This window comes from Schistocerca serialis, chromosome 3, assembly GCF_023864345.2.
Source record: "Schistocerca serialis cubense isolate TAMUIC-IGC-003099 chromosome 3, iqSchSeri2.2, whole genome shotgun sequence".
Lineage (NCBI taxonomy): Eukaryota > Metazoa > Arthropoda > Insecta > Orthoptera > Acrididae > Schistocerca > Schistocerca serialis.
This window is the reverse complement of record NC_064640.1, coordinates 557,679,786-557,699,300: the sequence shown is the minus strand read 5'-3', so window position 1 is coordinate 557,699,300 and position 19,515 is coordinate 557,679,786. Positions and strand designations below refer to the sequence as shown.

The following is a 19,515-nucleotide window of genomic DNA, read 5'->3' as shown; positions in this document are numbered from 1 at the left end:
TTGTCAATTTGGTATTGGAGGGAAAAATGTGAGATAATATTGGTAGATGGAGACCAAGGGATAAAAACTGTACGCACGATTAAATGGCTGTAGGTTACGGTAGTTATTCCGAGACGAAGATGCTCAGTTGCGCAGGACAGACTAACACGGAGAGGTGCATCATACCAGTCTTCGGAATGAAGACCACAGAAACAACCGGTTTCGATCTACGCGACCATTATCAGATGTGTGTCTTGCAGAAATAGAACAAAGAACTTGTAGCCAAGATACATTACAAAACAAAAGGAAAATGTTAGAACAAGGAGTTTTTAAATCCTATAAATTTTACTGTTTAATGACTAGACATTTCAGAGAACTTCAGCTTTTGTTGATCGTAAGTGTAGATCGCAACTCGTTAATACGATACAGCTCTCGTACTAAACAAGATAGTCTTGTGTGGTTTCTGTCTGCAATAACTGGTCGGTAAAGGTCGAGTCTTTCCCTCTTATTCAGCAGCCGAATGTGCGAGCTGCTGACCTCACCAGTGACATGCAATATCAGCTACTGGCTGAATCGCCAGGTGACTAGAAGCCAGTAACCTCTAACAGCGACAATAAAAGTGATGTAGTGGAACCGCAAAGTGCGATATTTTTTTTCTTCAGCGAAATTAATGCAGAAGATAGAACTGGTTTGAAAGAGTTCAGAGAACTTGTCATTGCGTGGCTTATTAGGGTATCAATGAGTTTGCCGTCAACAAGAACAAATAAACTACAAAAAATGGTTGAAATGGCTCTAAGCACTATGGGACTTAACATCTGAGGTCACCAGTCCACTAGACGCCGGCCGATGTGGCCGAGAGGTTCTAGGCGCTTCAGTCTGGAACCGCGCTGCTGCTACGGTCGCAGGTTCGAATCCTGCCTCGGGTATGGATGTGTGTGCTGTCCTTAGGTTAGTTAGGTTTAAGTAGTTCTAAGTCTAGGGGACTGATGACCTCAGATGTTACGTCCTATAGTGCTCAGAGCCATTTGAACAATTTGAATCCTGTAGACTTACAACTACGTAAACCTAAATAACCTAAGGACATCACACACACCCACGCCCGAGGCAGGATTCTAACCTGCGTCCGTAGCAGCAGCGCGGTTCCGGACTGAAGCGCCTAGAACCGGCCGGTGTGGCCGTGCGGTTCTAGGCGCTTCAGTCTGGAACCGCGTGACCGTTACGGTCGCAGGTTCGAATCCTGCCTGGGGCATGGATGTGTGTGATGTCCTTAGGTTAGTTAGGTTTAAGTGGTTCTAAGTTCTAGGGGACTGATGACTTCAGATGTTAAGTCCCATAGTGCTTAGAGCCATTTGAACCATTTGAAGCGCCTAGAAACACTCGGCAACAGCGGCCGGCGTTAAAGCACTACAACACGGGCTGTTACAGACCACACGTTCCATTAGGTAGATCGGTAAATGAAGCAGCACATATGCGTGCAAAGAGAGCATCAAGAAAGTGTGTCTTGTGTAGCACTGCTAGACGCACCCATTCTACAAAATAGATATCAACAACGTAGGAAAAGACAGATTGCTTCTTACCGTAAAGAAGCCACGACAAGTTGCAGACAGGCACGATTAAAAGACACTCACACATAGCTTTCGGCAACAGCCTTCGTCAGTAAAGAGAGACGCACACACACAAAATTCACACACACACACACACACACACACACACACACACACACACACACACACACACAACCAAGAGTGTGTGTATGTCTCCTTACTGACGAAGGCTGTGGCCGTAAGTTATATATGACTGCCTTTTTTGACATGCCTTCTTTACGGCAAATAGTCACTGTCTTTTCCTACATTCTTGATATTCCTACCTGGAGTTCCCACTGTTTGATTTTTGTACAAAATAGATATGCTAGACATATGGAGTTGGACACTGGGTGAGTAATAATAACTGTTAGACAGAATACCACAATAAGTGAACAATCTCTGGTTTACCGGCCGTTTCATTGTGAAATCACGTTCAAAAGAAATACTAGAACACACTTTTTTCCCAAGACACCCGTACATATATTAATTTGTCACGTGTTTTATCCATGATAAGAAAATATTAATTCTAACTAATTATTTCCGGTATATAGAGGATTAAACAACACCATAAACTTCAACGTCTGCTCCAACCGAGCGAGATGGCGCACTCAGGATGGTCTTGTTCTCGCATTCCGGAGTGATACCTGTCCACATCTGTATCTTAATCTGCACTTCACTTACTGCCTTATGATGTGTGGCGGAGAGTGCTATGATTTTTTTGGGTACTGCGGATACCACTATCACTTCTTCCCCTCCCTGTTCCATCCGTGAATGGTACACGGAAAGGACGACTGTCGATAAGCCTCTGTATCCCTACATATTATAAAAAGGCTTGTGTGTATTAATGTATGTATGCACATATGTTCCACATCTCCTCCTAAACCACTGGACCGATTTCAACCAAACTTGGTACACATATCCCTTATTGCGAGGAAACAGTCATTGTTGGAGTAAGAACCACGTAATAATTGTAGTTTAGGAGATATGACGTCATAAACAATGAGATGTGTGAAAAATGCAGCATCATGCGTGAAGTTTTAATATCTCCACCTACAGGAGTCGAAGAGGTTGCATAACGCTCAGGCGCTAGAGCAGCCTCGCAGCTGAACTGGTGTTGAAGTTGCTGACAGGTATAATTTTAACGCGCTCAACAAAGGTGTTTAGGTGGCACTGAGGGTGTAGCCGAACTGGGTGGTCTTAGAGGGGCACTTTGCCGTTTTATTCACGCACAGGCCAATGTCCATCTCTCCTGTGATCACGCGACAGGAGGGGGCATAAAAACACTCTTCTACTTCACATTACAAATTTCATCGAACTGTTTTGAACGGCCCCTAGTGGTTTCACCCTGTATGGCACAGCGAAACCGGCTGTCACGCTGCACTCCAAAGGGGTGCGATCACGTTCAGTGGGGTTCCAGCCCTTCAGTGTCCTTAGAGTAGGGATGAAATACACAGGGGTTAGCAGCAGTGGCCAAATTTGTCAAGAAAATCGTCCTGTTGCTCATAACACTGCGAGCTATTGTTTTCGAATGCGAAATGTTTGGTAATCAACACTTCAAGGAAAGACGTAGTTTCACTGACGCCCTTTACGTCACAACCTCTGACATTTTCGTGTCGATTCCGAGCGGTAGCGTGTTTGAAATGTTGTCCTCTGTCACCCATAAGAAAAGCGCGTGATTTGAATGCAGGGTGTTGCGGTTCTGACCTTCATACCAGAGGTGTCAAAAGAAAGGGGTGAAATGAGAGTAAGAGGGGGTGTGACGACCTTACTATCCTGTAACATGTCTATGGTGAGGATGAGCAGAATTGTCGTGAAATTTGGTGCCAATGTGACATCATTAACCAAATATTACAGCTCGCATGAAATTCTGACGTGTGGCCTTGTTTTCGCAAGTGTCGACATCTTTCTGTTTGAAGCGTCTCCGAGCCGGGGGGGATTGAAGTCGCAGGTCGCCACGTTTTTGCACCATTACAGAGGAATATTAGGCACATTTGAGCCAAAATTCAAACTTACGCATCACAGCTGGAGACAATTACTGGGTTTAGAAATAGTGATCCCTTAATTTTGTTGCACAGTGTACGGAAAATCATTTGTACATTTTAAAAGCCTAAACGTTGCAATACGTGTAGCTCATTTGGAAAGTTGAAAACTATGAATTCCAACTTCTCTCATTTATCTGTCAAGGTCATTTTGAGAGTTTTATGTGGGTAGGCATAACGAAGGTACTTGCAGTTCATTTGATTTCTTGCTCTTATTTATCTTCCCATCCGTATTGCACTGTAAATATCTGCACAACAGTTCAAATATTGATGGAAGGTATGCAGTGGTGTCTTGTGGGTAGTAAAATGGTTCCATTTACTCACGGTACATGCTGTCGACCACAGTAACGCCCACTTTACACTTTACCCTCAAGTTTGCTCGGTTCTGTCTGTGGCTTGTTTTTCAGGCAGTGTTGGTAGTACGTTAACAGTGATACACAGCTGTATGGAAAGATTTACTGATGAGCTGGCCTACATGCAGCATGTGTATGGGTTCAGTGTATGCAATGAAAGAGTGGCACGAAGACGCTATCCTAAAGTGTTCCCGCAGCTACTGTAGCCATATCAGAAAACGTTTTGCTTGTGTGAGTGTTTTTGCGTTACTCTGCGTTTTGTATTATGCATTTTGATGATTATATATTATACGATTTTTCACAGTTATGAAGGTATTGGCACAGGAACAAATGTAAGATGGATAACAATCCAAAGAATTCACAATTAAATTACTACTCTGTAATGACCCGTTGCGACGAACCCCTTGTTCGACAATACTAAGAAAACCTCCGAAGTTTTATGAGTCCACTCTACATATTGCTTGACTTTTCTTGACACATACGCTTTCCGGATTGTAACAGCAAACCTGTGTGTGACGCAGGACACCTCTCTTGTAATGTCATCTCAAATAACTGTTTTCATAACTGACAACAAAAGTTCAGAGCACTCGATCCTTTATCGATTAGCGCCAATGGTTGCTCTTTAGTCTAGAGCCACATGACCTACATTTCATCATATCATCGAAGATTCCTCTGATGATTTCTTGTGAATTGAGAAATCTACACGAGGCCCTTGATATTGTCGATCTACTTTACATTAACCCCTGTACTCCACAACTCACATTAGGGTGTGTGGCGGAGCGTACTTCTGGAATCACTGTCATTTTCCTTCTTCCCTGTTCCATTCGTGAATCGTGTGTGGAAAGAACGATTGTCGATAAGCTTCCGTATAAACTCTAATTTCTCCGATTTTGTCCGTTCAAACGTACGCTTTCGGAATATCAACAGTAATCCTCTCAGTCATACACAACGCCTCTCTCTTGCAGCTATTGCCACTGGAGATTTTTGATCATTTCCGTAAAGTTCTCGCACTTACGAAACGATCCCGTGAGGAAACGTACCGCTCTACCTTGTGTCTTATCCATCCTTTCTATTACTCTTACGTATTAAGAGTCCCAGACTGATGACAATATTCATGAATGCGTGCGACAAGTGTTTTGTAAGTCATTTCTTTCTTGGTTGAATTAAATTACCTTAAGGTTCTTCCAATGTATCTCGGCTTGGCGTCTGCTTTTCCTACAATTAGTTTTATGTTGTCATTCCACTGTAGGTGGTTTCGGATCGGTACTTCTCCGTATTGTACAGTTGCTATTGTTACCAATAACTGAACCTAAACTCTCGCATTTCGCTGTCAAATACGTTTATTGCGCAGTCACTAAATCCTTAAACTCCTTCATTTTGCTGTATTTCGGGACACAGTCCTTTCCTTTGGTCGACTACACGTGGTGACATAGTATCATACAAAAAATGGAAACTGATGCAGTGTTGAACAAAGAAATATAGCGATCACGTAAAAAATAAACACAAGCTTTGATGGGCAAATAAGTGGCAAGAAAATGAAAAAGTCATATTTCTGACCTGCCAAGAGCTGTTGATGGAATAAATCTTTATTCCTACCAGTTTCGAAGATCTAATCATGTTTAGGTATCATAAAATTATTTACAGCAACCTGCGTGGCAGCATTCTTACTGCGCCATGGAATGAAATGAAAACGATCCTTTGTCACTGCTTTCAATAATAAAATACAATATAAGCTGACAGTGAAATGCATCGCTATAGTTAACTGATCTTACATTGTCGTAACTACGATATATCGTTAAGTAAATGATTATAAATGTAACTAAGGCACTACTGTGAAGAGACAAAAATAAGAGAACGATACATTAGTCTTTTACTTCATACTAATAACATAAGGAGCCATGCTTGACACACTTAATCGTGAATTTACAACTTTTAATTAAAGCTGTGAAAAGACTTGCCCGAACACCTGTGATTTCCATACCATGAGCGGAGAGGTCTGACTTGCGTAAAACAATGTTAGTTTACCAAGGTGTTGAGTAGAACGACTGGTAGAGAAGTGAAGTGTCCAACTTGAATTGCGCACTGAAAGAAGAAAAAAAAAAGAAAAAAATCTACAGAGGCTGCGAAAAGTGTGACTTAACACCAGTTTTAAGATGTTAATCAGAGAGTATTTTATGAAACATATTGCTTTCACGATATCACGTACTTTTGACGTTTACTGCAACGCACTAACATCTGAAACTTGAGTTTGTCCCTGCGTATGAAATGATCGAACAACTTACGGGAATGCAGCCGGCTGATGTCTTAGACAACCGCCGATATTTCAAAATTTTCATTTCATTTGAAATGGCGAAAGATCGGCGGTTGTCGAAGTCATGACCCGGCTCCATTCCCGTATCAACAGTGAGGGAGAAAAAAATAAATAAGAAATAAAAAATAACCGCACCGCCAAGGAGTTATCGATCTCGGTCACAAAGTGATATTCATACAGTTATCGACGGAAAATGCAAAACTATAAACTTTAGCGGACGATGGGTGAATGCATGACGCTGCAGCGCTATTTCACCGCGCAGCTGACAAGGATAGTAAACAGGGGACATGCCGATACCAGGGCATAAAGTCTTTGCGAATTTCATTCCGTGTACTCATTTGAACGGTAACTACTCCTCGCAGAAAGCCATGCGAACGATATAGGCAGATTCAAGACAGGAGGAGGGCAGCATCGGTCCTAAATTTTAAATCTGTTTGATACATATAGATGTGAGCTATTGTGTATCTGTCTTTAGTGCAACTATAACCAAGTCACGATGAGTCATCGTAAATAAAATCGCACACGGTACCACCTTGCCATTATAGAGACTGTTATTTGTAATGGCAAAGTGATACCATGTGCGATTTTATTTACGATGAGTCATCATGACTTGGATATAATTGCGCTGAAGATAGCTACACAGTAGTTGAAAACGATCTGAGTTAAGCAGACTAAAAATTTACGACCGATGCTGTCCTTCCTGCTGCCTTGGATCTTATTAGCATGGTCGTGGAGGACTGCAGCTCCTGATGTTAACAAACCTGAATACAGGCAGATGTCTCTTATTAACATGGTCGTGGAGCACGCAGTTCCTGATGTTAACAAACCTCAATACAGGCAGGTGTCAACGTCTTATTAAAATGGTCGTGGAGCACGCAGTTCCTGATATTAACAAACCTGAACACACGTAGACGTCAACATTTGAGAGAGGACGCGTAGTTGAGCTCAAAGAAGCTGGTTGGAGTAATCGGCGAATCGCTCGACATCTGAATAGGAGCGATTCCACTATTTGACTATGTTGGCAGGAATGGGTGAAGCATGGCCGAACAGTGTAGACCCAGAGAGACGACAGAACAAGATGGCCGAGGAATCGTCAGAGAGGAACTCAGGGACCCGGATTCACCACTATCATCGATTCGACGTGCAACTGGTGCTTCAGTGACCACAAGGACCATTCATAGGAAGCTCAAAGAAAAGAGGCTGAGTTCATGGCACCCCTTGCGCCGTCTACCATTGACCTCTGTCACCAGCAAGCCTGTTTGCAGTGGCGTCGGGCACATTCGGCCTGGAACTCACTGACCGGAATAGAATTGTCTTCAGTGATGATTCCCGCTTTGAACTGAGCCACGATGACTAGCGAAGGCGTGTCTAGAGACGCCCTGGACAGCGGTGGGATACCAACCTGAATGTCGGCCACCATTCGGCCAAACAACCAGGAGTGATGAACTGAGTTGCCATTTAAATTCATAGTAGAACCCTTTGGGCGTCATCTGCCGTACACTTACAGCACAGCGGTATGTCGACGATATTCCACAACCTGTTTTGTAGCCTTTCATGGCAAGCACTCCTGGGGTTACATATCAGCAACATAATATCCTCCCGCACACTCTAAGAGTTTCTACTGCTTGCCAAATCCTACCTTCTCCAGCAAGGGCACCGGATCTCTCCCCAACTGAGGACTATTGGAGTATTATGGGTAGGGCCTTCCAAATGGCTCGGGATTTTGATGATCTAACGCGCCGATTGGACAAAATATGGCCCTATATTCCTTAGAAGGACATCCATCAACTCCATCAATCAATGTCAAGTCGAATAACTGCTTGCATAAGGGCCAGACATGGACCAACGCGTCATTGCCTTGCTCAATTTGGGAAGCTCATTCTCTTGAATAAATGATCCATTTTTTCTGAAATTGTGATCATTTGTTTGTAAATGTACACCATACCTACCGATTTCCGTACAATTTCGATAATTCCTTCGTGGTGGATTTTTTTTGTCTTAGATTGTATTTCGGTAGGTGAACACACCGTAAATGCATCTAGAGAGCGCTGTGCAAGGAAGTTTAAACCCTCGGTAGGAGGGGTCACCATGAGAACCATGATATGGCTTATGTAGAAAGACAACACGCACACCGTAAACAACTAGCGCCATCACACAGAAAAGACGACAACGTCGGAAGTGAATATTAATTATCAACGTGTGAGGAAGTAGCATTAACTCTGCCACTATGCTGTTTTACTAGGGAGAGAGTAGGATGCCAAGCAGAATGTATCAAAAACCTCCGTCTCTGCTTATGAGGTCACGTGCTAATACGAGGGGCGTTCAGAAAGTAAGCTCCGATCGGTCGCGAAATGGAAACGACTATGAAAATCCAATAAAGCTTTGCACAGATGTGTTGCGTAGTGTCTCTAGTATAACCCCAGTTAGCATCACGTCGCTCTTCTCATTTCTGAGCTCGCAGTGAGTGCGTAAAGATGTCTAGAAAATAGTGTCTGCCGCCAAGTACGAGGGCCTGGTGAGAAATTTCGCCTGAAGCTATGCAGCTAACATTACATAACTGTCGTGCTGTTTCTTCTTCAAGACAATTCTCAGCCGCATTCTGCAGGGGCAATGAAGATGCTCCTGCATCGTTTTCAAATGGAAATGTGAGATTATCCACAATACAGTCCGCAATTGTCTCCCCCTGAGTTTCATCTCTGGTCACATGAACCGCTGTCTTTGAAGACAACATTTTGACACAGACAACGAGGTGTAGGCCAGCGTGGAGAATTGGCGGAAAGAACTGGCGGCTGCCTTCTATGATGAGGCTATTGAAAAGTTGGTACAACGCTATGACAAAAGTCTAAGTCAGAACGGCGACTACGTAGAGAAGTAGCTGAAAGGTGTAGCTAATTGTTGCAAGTAAAACATTTCTGATGTTCACTGTGGTTTCAATTTGGCAATCAATCTGAGCTTACTTTCTGAACAGGCCTCGTATAATCTCAAATGAGTCCTTAACAGCAGTAAAGAATAGGTGGAAGCGCACGCCAGAATCTCTGTGTTGTTGTAGTCCAAGGTAATGTTCTGCAAAAGCAGACTTGCTCGCGTCTTCATGGTTCTGGTGGTCTGAACAGTATATGACATGCTAACACTGCACGGGATGCGACAGAAACGCGCATTACGCAACCGACGAGCATATTTCAAAGACCCTAAAAGAGCCTGGTCTTAGATAGTAGACGTAAAACACACTTCACATTGTATTTTTGCAGAATACGACTACCTAGGTAAGGCAAAAATGCCGTAGATTTATGTGCCATTTCCTTATTTTCATTACGGTTGATCGATAGTGAAACGCGCGTCTGACCTGCCTTTCTCTATAGCTACTCTAGCGAAAGGTGACTTCGAGATGCGCTAACTCAGCTGACAAACTTCAACGATATGAGATGACATGGACCTTATGGATCAAGGTCCGATGTACCCCTGCGCGATAAATCGGAAGATGACAACTATCAGCCTATACAAAGCACTGTGAGTTCGGTTTCCATTAACGGAATATCCCAATTTACGAGTACCATCAGCCTTTACCCTAACCAACATATCAAGGAAGGGAAAGCAGCCATGTTTTCCACCTCCATAGTAAAGCGAGAATTCTGTGTTGTTGTTGGTGTGTTTTTTGTTCCATAAACTGTTCTCACTCGTTCATGTTGCTATGAAAATGAACCAGGATATTACGACGACAGCCATTTTCACAAAGCAGTGCTCATAGTGCTCATACGGTCCAAGTCTGACGACTACAGAGGCAGTATATCAAACCTTGACTGGCCCATTAAACCACCCGATCGTAATCTCATAGAAAAGGTCCGAGACTATTTGGAACAGCGGGTGAAAAGAAGTGATCAGCAGCCCCGAGATGTGGTAACTTTTCGGCATCTAGTCATGAGTGCTTGGCTTTAGCTGCACATGCATACCTAAACGAAGTTCCGGACTGTATTCCTCGCCCAATTAAGCCCATTATCATCGCTAGATGCGGGGTTAAACCGTGTCAGCCCAATGCATCATGACCATCCTCAAGATACATTGGGCTTTTCTTTTTTGTTCTTATTACATTTATGCAGAGAACGCTCCACTTACAAACCCTTAGGATGTGCAGAGGGTGCTGAGCGGGTAGTTATGCGAATAGGAATCTATGGAGTCGTGGCGTTTCCGTGGTACAGAAACAAACATGAATAAAACAAGATGATAATGTTTGGTTTGTTGGGCGCTCAACTGCGCTGTGATCAGCGCCCATACACATTCCCAACCTGCACACAGCCCAATCTAGCCACTTTCATGAATGATGATGGAATGATGAGGGCAACACAAACACCCAGTCCCCGAGCAGAGAAAATCCCCAACCCGCCCGGGAATCGAACCCGGCACCCCGTAATCCAGAGGTAGCAACGCTAGCCACTAGACCACGAGCCGCGGACAATAAAACAAGAGCTCCGGCCGGTGTTCTTCACGGGGAGAAATCGTGTGGCAAGAAAGTAGCTACATGAAGATTTTTATGTATGGTGCTGCTGTATGTAGGTGGTGGAGAATTGTAAATTGAGTTCTTCGGGCCGGCCGAAGTGGCCGTGCGGTTAAAGGTGCTGCAGTCTGGAACCGCAAGACCGCTACGGTCGCAGGTTCGAATCCTGCCTCGGGCATGGATGTTTGTGATGTGCTTAGGTTAGTTAGGTTTACCTAGTTCTAAGTTCTAGGGGACTAATGACCTCAGCAGTTGAGTCCCATAGTGCTCAGAGCCATTTGAACCATTTGAGTTCTTCGGATCTTCTTCTTCTTCTTTCTTCTTCAAGTGTAGGCATTTGCCTGTTACATCCTTTTGTTCGGTTTCTCTTTCAACGGTGGTTGGTTTATATACGATTATTCCGCCTCTTTCTTCGTCTACCTATTGCTCTTTTCCCTATTGGTCAATCATTCATTATTATTTTATGTGTTTTATTTATTTTCTTTCTGTGACATGATCTCTCCATTAATTTCCATGCTCCTTGACATATTCATTTTAAGTCCTAGTTCTTATCTCATTGATGTATTTCTTATCAAATCAGGTAGTCCATGGCCAGCTTTTGTCCTTAAAAACCTCATTTCCGCATCGTGTGTTCTTCATCCATTTGCAGATATTGTTGTGCAAGTTTCACTACCATAAAATGTACGTTCTTTTGTAGGACTTTGTTAGGGTTTTTTTTGTCACGTTAATATAACTGGACACTTAAATTTTTACAGAGTATCTTTTTCGTTTGTAAAGGAGAAAGTGTTTCCAAAGAAGTTGAATTTATTCACTCTCTCTATTTTGTACTCATTTATTACAAATTTGGTTGGGACCGGGTATTGCCGGTGAAAAACCTTGATTTTCTTTTTAGTTAAGACTGTTAAGTTATATTCAATTTATAATGGCTCGAAGTTGGTCATCAGCAAGAGTGTTCTCATTAGAAAATTTTTTTACTTTAAGTTAAGAGCGTGAACTCAATTTCTTTCAGGCATCGATCTTTTTAGATAGAGAATTAATAGTCGCAAATGAGCAGTTAATTTTTTTATTATATTAATGAATGTTATGTTAGGACCGTCTGCATGCAACAGAATAAAGGCAATATTTGCTTTGCCAGAAGCGTTTCGCTTCACTTCATTAAGACAGCGTCAGTGGCTGTGTTTCTACAGTGTTCTACATTTGCTCTTGCTGTCCTTCTGGTGAAGCTGTTACCATGATGGAAGAGTGTGAGTGTGCCTCCAGTATGTCTCTTGTGCTGATAACAGAGTTAGTACAAAAATATCTCTCAAAACGTATTTGTCTTCGGACATAAGTTTCTTGGACTTCCTTTCTAGTGTTGTCCAACACTATCGCCTGTAAGAATACGGACACTAAAAAAACCACCATATATCTACCACAACGCAGGCGTGTCTGTTGAGAGACCAGATAAATGTGCGGTTCCTAAGAGGGGCAGCAGCCTTCTCAGTAGTTGCAGTGCGACGGTCCGAATAATTGTCTGATATGGTCCTGTAACATTAGCGAACAGGCCTTGTTGTGCTGGTACTGCGAACGGCAGAAAGCAAGGGGAAACTACAGCCATAATTTCTCACGGGGGCATACAGCTCTGTTATATGGTTAAATGATGATGGCACCCTCTTGGGTGAATCATTGCGGAGGTAAAATAGTCCCTCATTTGGATCTCCGAGAGGAGGGGATGGCTTCACCTTGGTAATCTATCGTTAACATTAAAACAGTCTCAGCAGAATTTTTACCGAGTAGAGAACAAAAGTTCACAGCTGCACGTTGTTCACTTAAATTTTCAATCATAAAAAGCGAAACAAGGACAGAAAAGAGCTAGCAAAAACTATAACCACAGATGAACACAACAAGCCAGGTCGACAACACAGGCGGCACTGAACTGGTAATGAGTTGCGCTAAACACGCCTAGCGGCAGAAATGTGTACTACACAAGTTCCGCCCACGGCATTGCTATTTCGGTGTTTTTTGGGCATCCCCTCTTATATGTAAAAGATCTTCCGTGTAATATATATAAAAGGAACATAGTTCTTTTGCAGATGACACTAATATTGCGATTAATCCAGACATACATACAGAAACAGAAGAAATGATAAACACGGTTCTTAAAAGTATCGTTGACAGCTTTTCTTTCGCGTAGAGTAATGAATGTCATTTTTCCTTCTGGCATTGTAGTTATATACATCATTGCGCCTTTTGAACTGTAGTGGATTATTTACAGTCGGCCGGTGTGACCGTGCGGTTCTAGGCGCTTCAGTCTGGGACCGCGTGACCGCTACGGTCGCAGGTTCGAATCCTGCCTCGGGCATGGATGTGTGTGATGCCCTTAGGTTAGTTAGGTTTAAGTAGTTCTAAGTTCTAGGGGACTGATGACCTCAGATGTTAAGTCCCATAGTGCTCAGAGCCATTTGAACCATTTTTGATTATTTACAACAAACTTCATGAGGGAACAAATATAATGTGAAGCAGTAGTCAGAAAGCCCAACTTCTTAAACAGATGGAGCACCACACACTATTCTTACATGTTTTTGAGCAATGAAGACTTTCTTTCTTAAAGATGAGTTACCCCAGAACGACATTATTGAATGAAAGTATGCAAAATATGTCAACTTATTGATATGTCTCTCCCCAAGATTTGCAATGATTCTAAATGCAAATGTGGTTGGAGTACGTTGTTTTAGGAGCTCCAAAATTCGCAGAAAAGCTGTCAACGATACTTTTAAGAACCGTGTTTACCATTTCTTCTGTTTCTGTATGTATGCCTGGATTAATCACAATATTAGTGTCATCTGCAAAAGAACTATGTTGCTTGTTATATATTAGACGGAAGATCTTTTACATATAAGAGGGGATGCCCAAAAAACACCGGAATAGCATTGCCGTGGGCGGAACTTGTGTAGTACACATTTCTGCCGCTAGGCGTGTTTAGCGCAACTCATTACCAGTTCAGTGCCGCCTGTGTTGTCGACCTGGCTTGTTGTGTTCATCTGTGGTTATAGTTTTTGCTAGCTCTTTTCTGTCCTTGTTTCGCTTTTTATGATTGAAAATTTAAGTGAACAACGTGCAGCTGTGAACTTTTGTTCTCTACTCGGTAAAAATGCTGCTGAGACTGTTTTAATGTTAACGATAGATTACCAAGGTGAAGCTATGGGAAAAACGCAAGTGTACGGGTGATTTGCTCGATTTAAAAATAGTGACATGTCGACTGATGACGAACCTCGTTCTGGATATGCGTCAATTGCCCGAATCGACGAAAATATTGAAAAAATTCTAGAGCTTGCGCTCACAGACCGTCGACAGACAATTGATCAGCTGTCATAGATTAGTGGGTTATCTTGGAGCTCGGTGTTCGTCAAAAAAGACCCGATTTGTGGCAGACAGGAAACTGGTTCTTCCACCACGACAAAGCACCTGCACACAGCCATCGCTGTTAGACAGTTTTGGGCTAAAATTGGTGTGGTTCTGCTGCCCCGCGCACTTTATTCGCCTGATCTGGCTCCATACGACTTTTTCTTATTTCCACGCATGAAAAGGGCAATGAAAGGACACCCATTTAACAACACTGAAGAAGTCAAGAAAAAACGAGGGAGGAGCTGGCAGTCATTTCTAAAGAAGATTACAAAAAATGATTCGAACGATGGAAGCACCAGTGGGACAAATGTATTACTTGAGATGGAGAGTATTTGAAGGAGATAAGGGTGTTTTGTAAGCTGTTTGAAAATATATAGCTTTAAAAAAGAATTCCTGTTTTTTTGGGTATGAGGAACAACAGTGGACCTAAGATTGGGCCTTGCGGAAACCAAGTCAGAATTACATCCCTGGACTATATTGGCTGAATTACTCAGTATAACATTCTGCATCGTTTGGTTGCATAAGATATTATCCATTGATTGGCTGTACCATCAGTCCTATAAAACTTCAATTTATCTTGGTGAATACTGTGATTCACGCAGTCAAATGCCTTATAGGTCGCAGAAAATACCATCCGGTATAATTTTATCATTTAATGCATCTAAAATTTTGCGAGTGAAAATATAAATGGCATTCTCGGTAAAGCAACTTTTCTGAAACCCAAACTGTGGTCTGCAGAGGTTAATATCACCTTTCCCAAAGAGGGGTTTAACAACGGCATATTTCAGTCTCTCTGGAAAAATGCCTTGAGTTAATAATGCATTAAGTATTTCAGATAAGACCAGTCTTATTATATGGGAACAAATCTAATATTTTATTGGAAACACCATCAAAACCATGGGAGAGTGAAATTCAGTGGCAAGTTCCAGTCAGATGAGTAGAGGTTTATATGAGGGCGTACTGAAAAGTAATGCCTCTGAGTTTTTAAGTGAAAACTCATAAAGCTTTTTAAACAAAATAGACGTTATTAACATTGTACATTTTTTCTTCATGTCTACTTGTTTATTTCTCAATACAGCCACCCTGGCGGCGAACGCATTTCTACCAACGAGAGACCAGTTTGTTGACACCGTCTTTGTGGAATGTTTGACTTCGTTGACCGAGCCACAGCCTTACCTCTACTTGTACTGCTTCATCAACGTCAAAGTGAAGTCCTCAAAGGTGTTTATTAAGTTTGGAAACAGTCGAAAATCGGATGGGGCCAAGTCGGGACTGTGTGGGGTATGATAGATGACTGTGAACTCAAGGCGTTGGTTGCAGATGTCGCAGCGCTCATGTGTAGTCTGGCATCGTTACGTTGAAGGAGAGGGTGCTCTATGTGTAGAAGAGTTCTTCATTTCAAAACTCGATTACAGCACTCCGTTACTCACGCACTGGTCTCCTTACGTTATACAACGCCATGTTACACGCTACGATTTAGAGCCCTACAGCGGCAGAGGACTGCAAATATGTAGACACGAAGAATTAGTACGTTCACTCTAAGACAGAAGAAACAAAACGACGCACCGCGAATGAATTATACAAATGGGACGGAAAGCGGTAGGTGTGATGTACACTACTGGCCATTAAAATTGCTACACCACGAAGATGACATGTTACAGACGCGAAATTTAACCGACAGGAAGAAGATGCTGTGATACGCAAATGATTACCTATTCAGAGCATTCACACAAGGTTGGCGCCGGTGGCGACACCTACAACGTGCTGACATGAGGAAAGTTTCCAACCGATTTCTCATACACAAACAGCAGTTGACCGGCGTTGCCTGGTGAAACGTTGTTGTGACGCCTCGTGTAAGGAGGAGAAATCGGTGGGTTCAGGAGGGTAATACGGAACGCCGTGCCGGATTCCAACGGCCTCGTATCACTAGCAGTCGAGATAACAGGCATCTTATCCGCATGGCTGTAACGGATCGTGCAGGAACGTCTAGATCCCTGTGTCAACAGATGAGGACGTTTGCAAGACAACAACCATCTGCACGAACAGCTCGACGACGTTTGCAGAAGCATGGACTATCAGCTCGGAGACCACGGCTGCGGTTGCCCTTGACGCTGCATCACAGACAGGAGCGCCTGCGATGGTGTACTCAACGACGAACCTGGGTGCACGAATGGCAAAACGTCATTTTTTCGGATGAATCCAGGTTCTGTTTACAGCATCATGATGGTCGCATCCGTGTTTGGCGACATCGCGGTGAACGCACATTGGAAGCGTGTATTCCTCATCGCCATACTGGCGTATCACCCGGCGTGATGGTATGGGGTGCCATTGGTTACACGTCTCGGTCACCTCTTGTTCGCATTGACGGCACTTTGAACAGTGGACGTTACATTTCAGATGTGTTACGACCCGTGGCTCTACCCTTCATTCGATCCCTACGAAACCCTTCATTTCAGCAGGATAATGCACGACCGAATGTTGCAGGTTCTGTACGGGCCTTTCTGGATACAGAAAATGTTGGACTGCTGCCCTGGCCAGCACATTTTCCAGATCTCTCACCAACTGAAAACGTCTGGTCAATGGTGGCCGAGCAACTGGCTCGTCACAATACGCCAGTCACTACTCTTGATGAACTGTGGTATCGTGTTGAAGCTGCATGGGCAGCTGTACGTGTACACGTCATCCAAACTCTTTTTGACTCAATGCCCAGGCGTATAAAGGCCGTTATTAAGGCCAGAGGTGGTTGTTCTGGGTACTGATTTCTCAGGATCTATGCACCCAAATTGCGTGAAAATGTAATCACATGTCAGTTCTAGTGTAATGTATTTGTCCAATGAATACCCGTTTATCATCTGCATTTCTTCTTGGTGTAGCAATTTTAATGGCAAGTTGTGTACATGTACAGACTAACAAATGATTACAATTCCAGAAAAAATTTGAATCTTTGTTCAAGAGAAAGAGCTTCTCAAATTGAGCCAGTCAATATCGCGTTAATCCACGTCTGGCCCTTATGAAAGTAGCTATTTGGATTGGCATTGACTAATAGATTTGTTGGAAGTCCTGAGGGATATCGTATCAAACTCTGTCCAGGTGGCGCATTAGATAGTCAAAATCCCGAGACTGTTGGAGGGCTCTGCCTATAATGCTCCAAACGCTCTCAATTGGTGAGAGGTACGACATCCTTGAGGACCAGGATAGGGTTTAGCAAGTACGAAAACAAGTATTAGAAACTCTTGCCGTGTGCGGGCGGACATTATCTTGCTGAAATATAAGCCCGAGATGGATTTCCAGGAAGGGCAACAAAACGGGGCGTAGAATATCGCAGACGTACTGCTGAACTGTAAGGGTGTCACGGATGACAACCAAAGGGGTCCTACTATGAAAAGAAATGGCACCTCAGATCATCACTCTTGGTTTTCAGGCCGCATGAGGGCGACAGTCAGGTTGGTATCTCAACGCTATCCAGGGCGTCTCCAGACACGTCCTCGGTCTGGAATCTCGCTGACTGGAGTAGAACTGTATTCAGTGATGAGTCCTGCATCGAACTGAGGCACGATGACCAGCGGAGACGTGTCTGGAGACGCCCCAGACAGCAGTGAGGTAATAAGTGGATAAGAAAATAGGAATGCTGGTAAGGTACTATGAAGAACATAGTGAACCATTCTCGTACCCATGATAGACGGCTCTGAGCACTATGGGACTTAACATCTATGGTCATCAGTCCCCTAGAACTTAGAACTACTTAAACCTAACTAACCTAAGGACATCACACAACACCCAGTCATCACGACCATGATAGACAGGAAGGCAACATACACGACAGTAAAATGCCAACTAACACCGCAGATAATGAAGAGACTGTAGAAATGTAGGGTGAGATAAAATAAATTATTCAGATGATTTAGGGAGACAAAAACTTCATTGAGTTTGTGATAGAATTCGATAAAAGGAATAGGAAGAAAAGGAAAAATAGTAGATGTATTTGGATCAGGGAAAGAAATGAGAGTAAGCCGTGTGGTAGAACTTTGCACAGATCATGATTTAGTCATTCCTAATACTTCGCTTACGAATCATGGTAAAACGTTGTATACGTGGAAGAGACCTGGAGACACCAAAATGATAGTATGTAGGAAGGAGCATATAAGACGAACATCAACAAAATCAAAACAAGAGTAATGGTACGTAGTCCAATTAAATAAGGCGATGCTAAGACAATTAGATTAAGAAACGAGATCCTGAAAGCGATAGAGAGTTTTGCTACTTGGGCAGTAAAATAACTGATGATAGTTGAAGTAGAGAGGATACAAAGTATAGAATGGCAACGGAAAGGAAAGCGTTTCTGAAGAAGAAAAAATTTTTTAACTGCGAATACACATTTATATGTTAGGAAATCTTTTCTGGAGGTATTTGTCTGGAGTATAGCCTTGTACGGAAGTGAAACGCGGACTATAAAAAGTTCAGGCAATAAGAGAATGGAAGAATGTTGAAGATTAGATGGTTAAATCATGTAACTAATGAGGAGTTATTGAATGGAACTAAGGAGAAAAGAAATTTGTGGCACACATTGACTAAAAGAAGGGATCAGTTGATAGGACACGTTCCCATCATCGATTTAGTATTGTGAGAAATCCGGAGTGTCAGAACTGTAGAGGGAGACCAAAAGATGAATACAGAAAGCAGTTTCAAAAGAATGTAAGTTGCAGTAAGTTATTTGGAGATGAAGAGGCTTGCGTATGACCAGACTTCGGACTGAAGGCCACAACAACAACACTCCACACGCACACACACAAAAACACACCCACCCACCCACCCACACAGATATATACACCGGTGTGTCAGACCCACCATACTTGCTCCGGACACTGCGAGAGGGCTGTACAAGCAATGATCACACGCACGGCACAGCGGACACACCAGGAACCGCGGTGTTGGCCGTCGAATGGCGCTAGCTGCGCAGCATTTGTGCACCGCCGCCGTCAGTGTCAGCCAGTTTGCCGTGGCATACGGAGCTCCATCGCAGTCTTTAACACTGGTAGAATGCCGCGACAGCGTGGACGTGAACCGTATGTGCAGTTGACGGACTTTGAGCGAGGGCGTATAGTGGGCATGCGGGAGGCCGGGTGGACGTACCGCCGAATTGCTCAACACGTGGGGCGTGAGGTCTCCACAGTACATCGATGTTGTCGCCAGTGGTCGGGGGAAGGTGCACGTGCCCGTCGACCTGGGACCGGACCGCAGCGACGCACGGATGCACGCCAAGACCGTAGGATCCTACGCAGTGCCGTAGGGGACCGCACCGCCACTTCCCAGCAAATTAGGGGCACCGTTGCTCCTGGGGTATCGGCGAGGACCATTCGCAACCGTCTCCATGAAGCTG

The 19,515-nt window shown here is 43.5% G+C and overlaps 1 protein-coding gene across 1 annotated transcript in view; it reads right to left on the bottom strand.

The window, feature by feature from the left end:
• LOC126471013 (inversin-like) overlaps positions 1-19,515 on the bottom strand; it is a 143,878-nt gene that overhangs the window by 49,395 nt on the left and 74,968 nt on the right. The window lies entirely within an intron of this gene.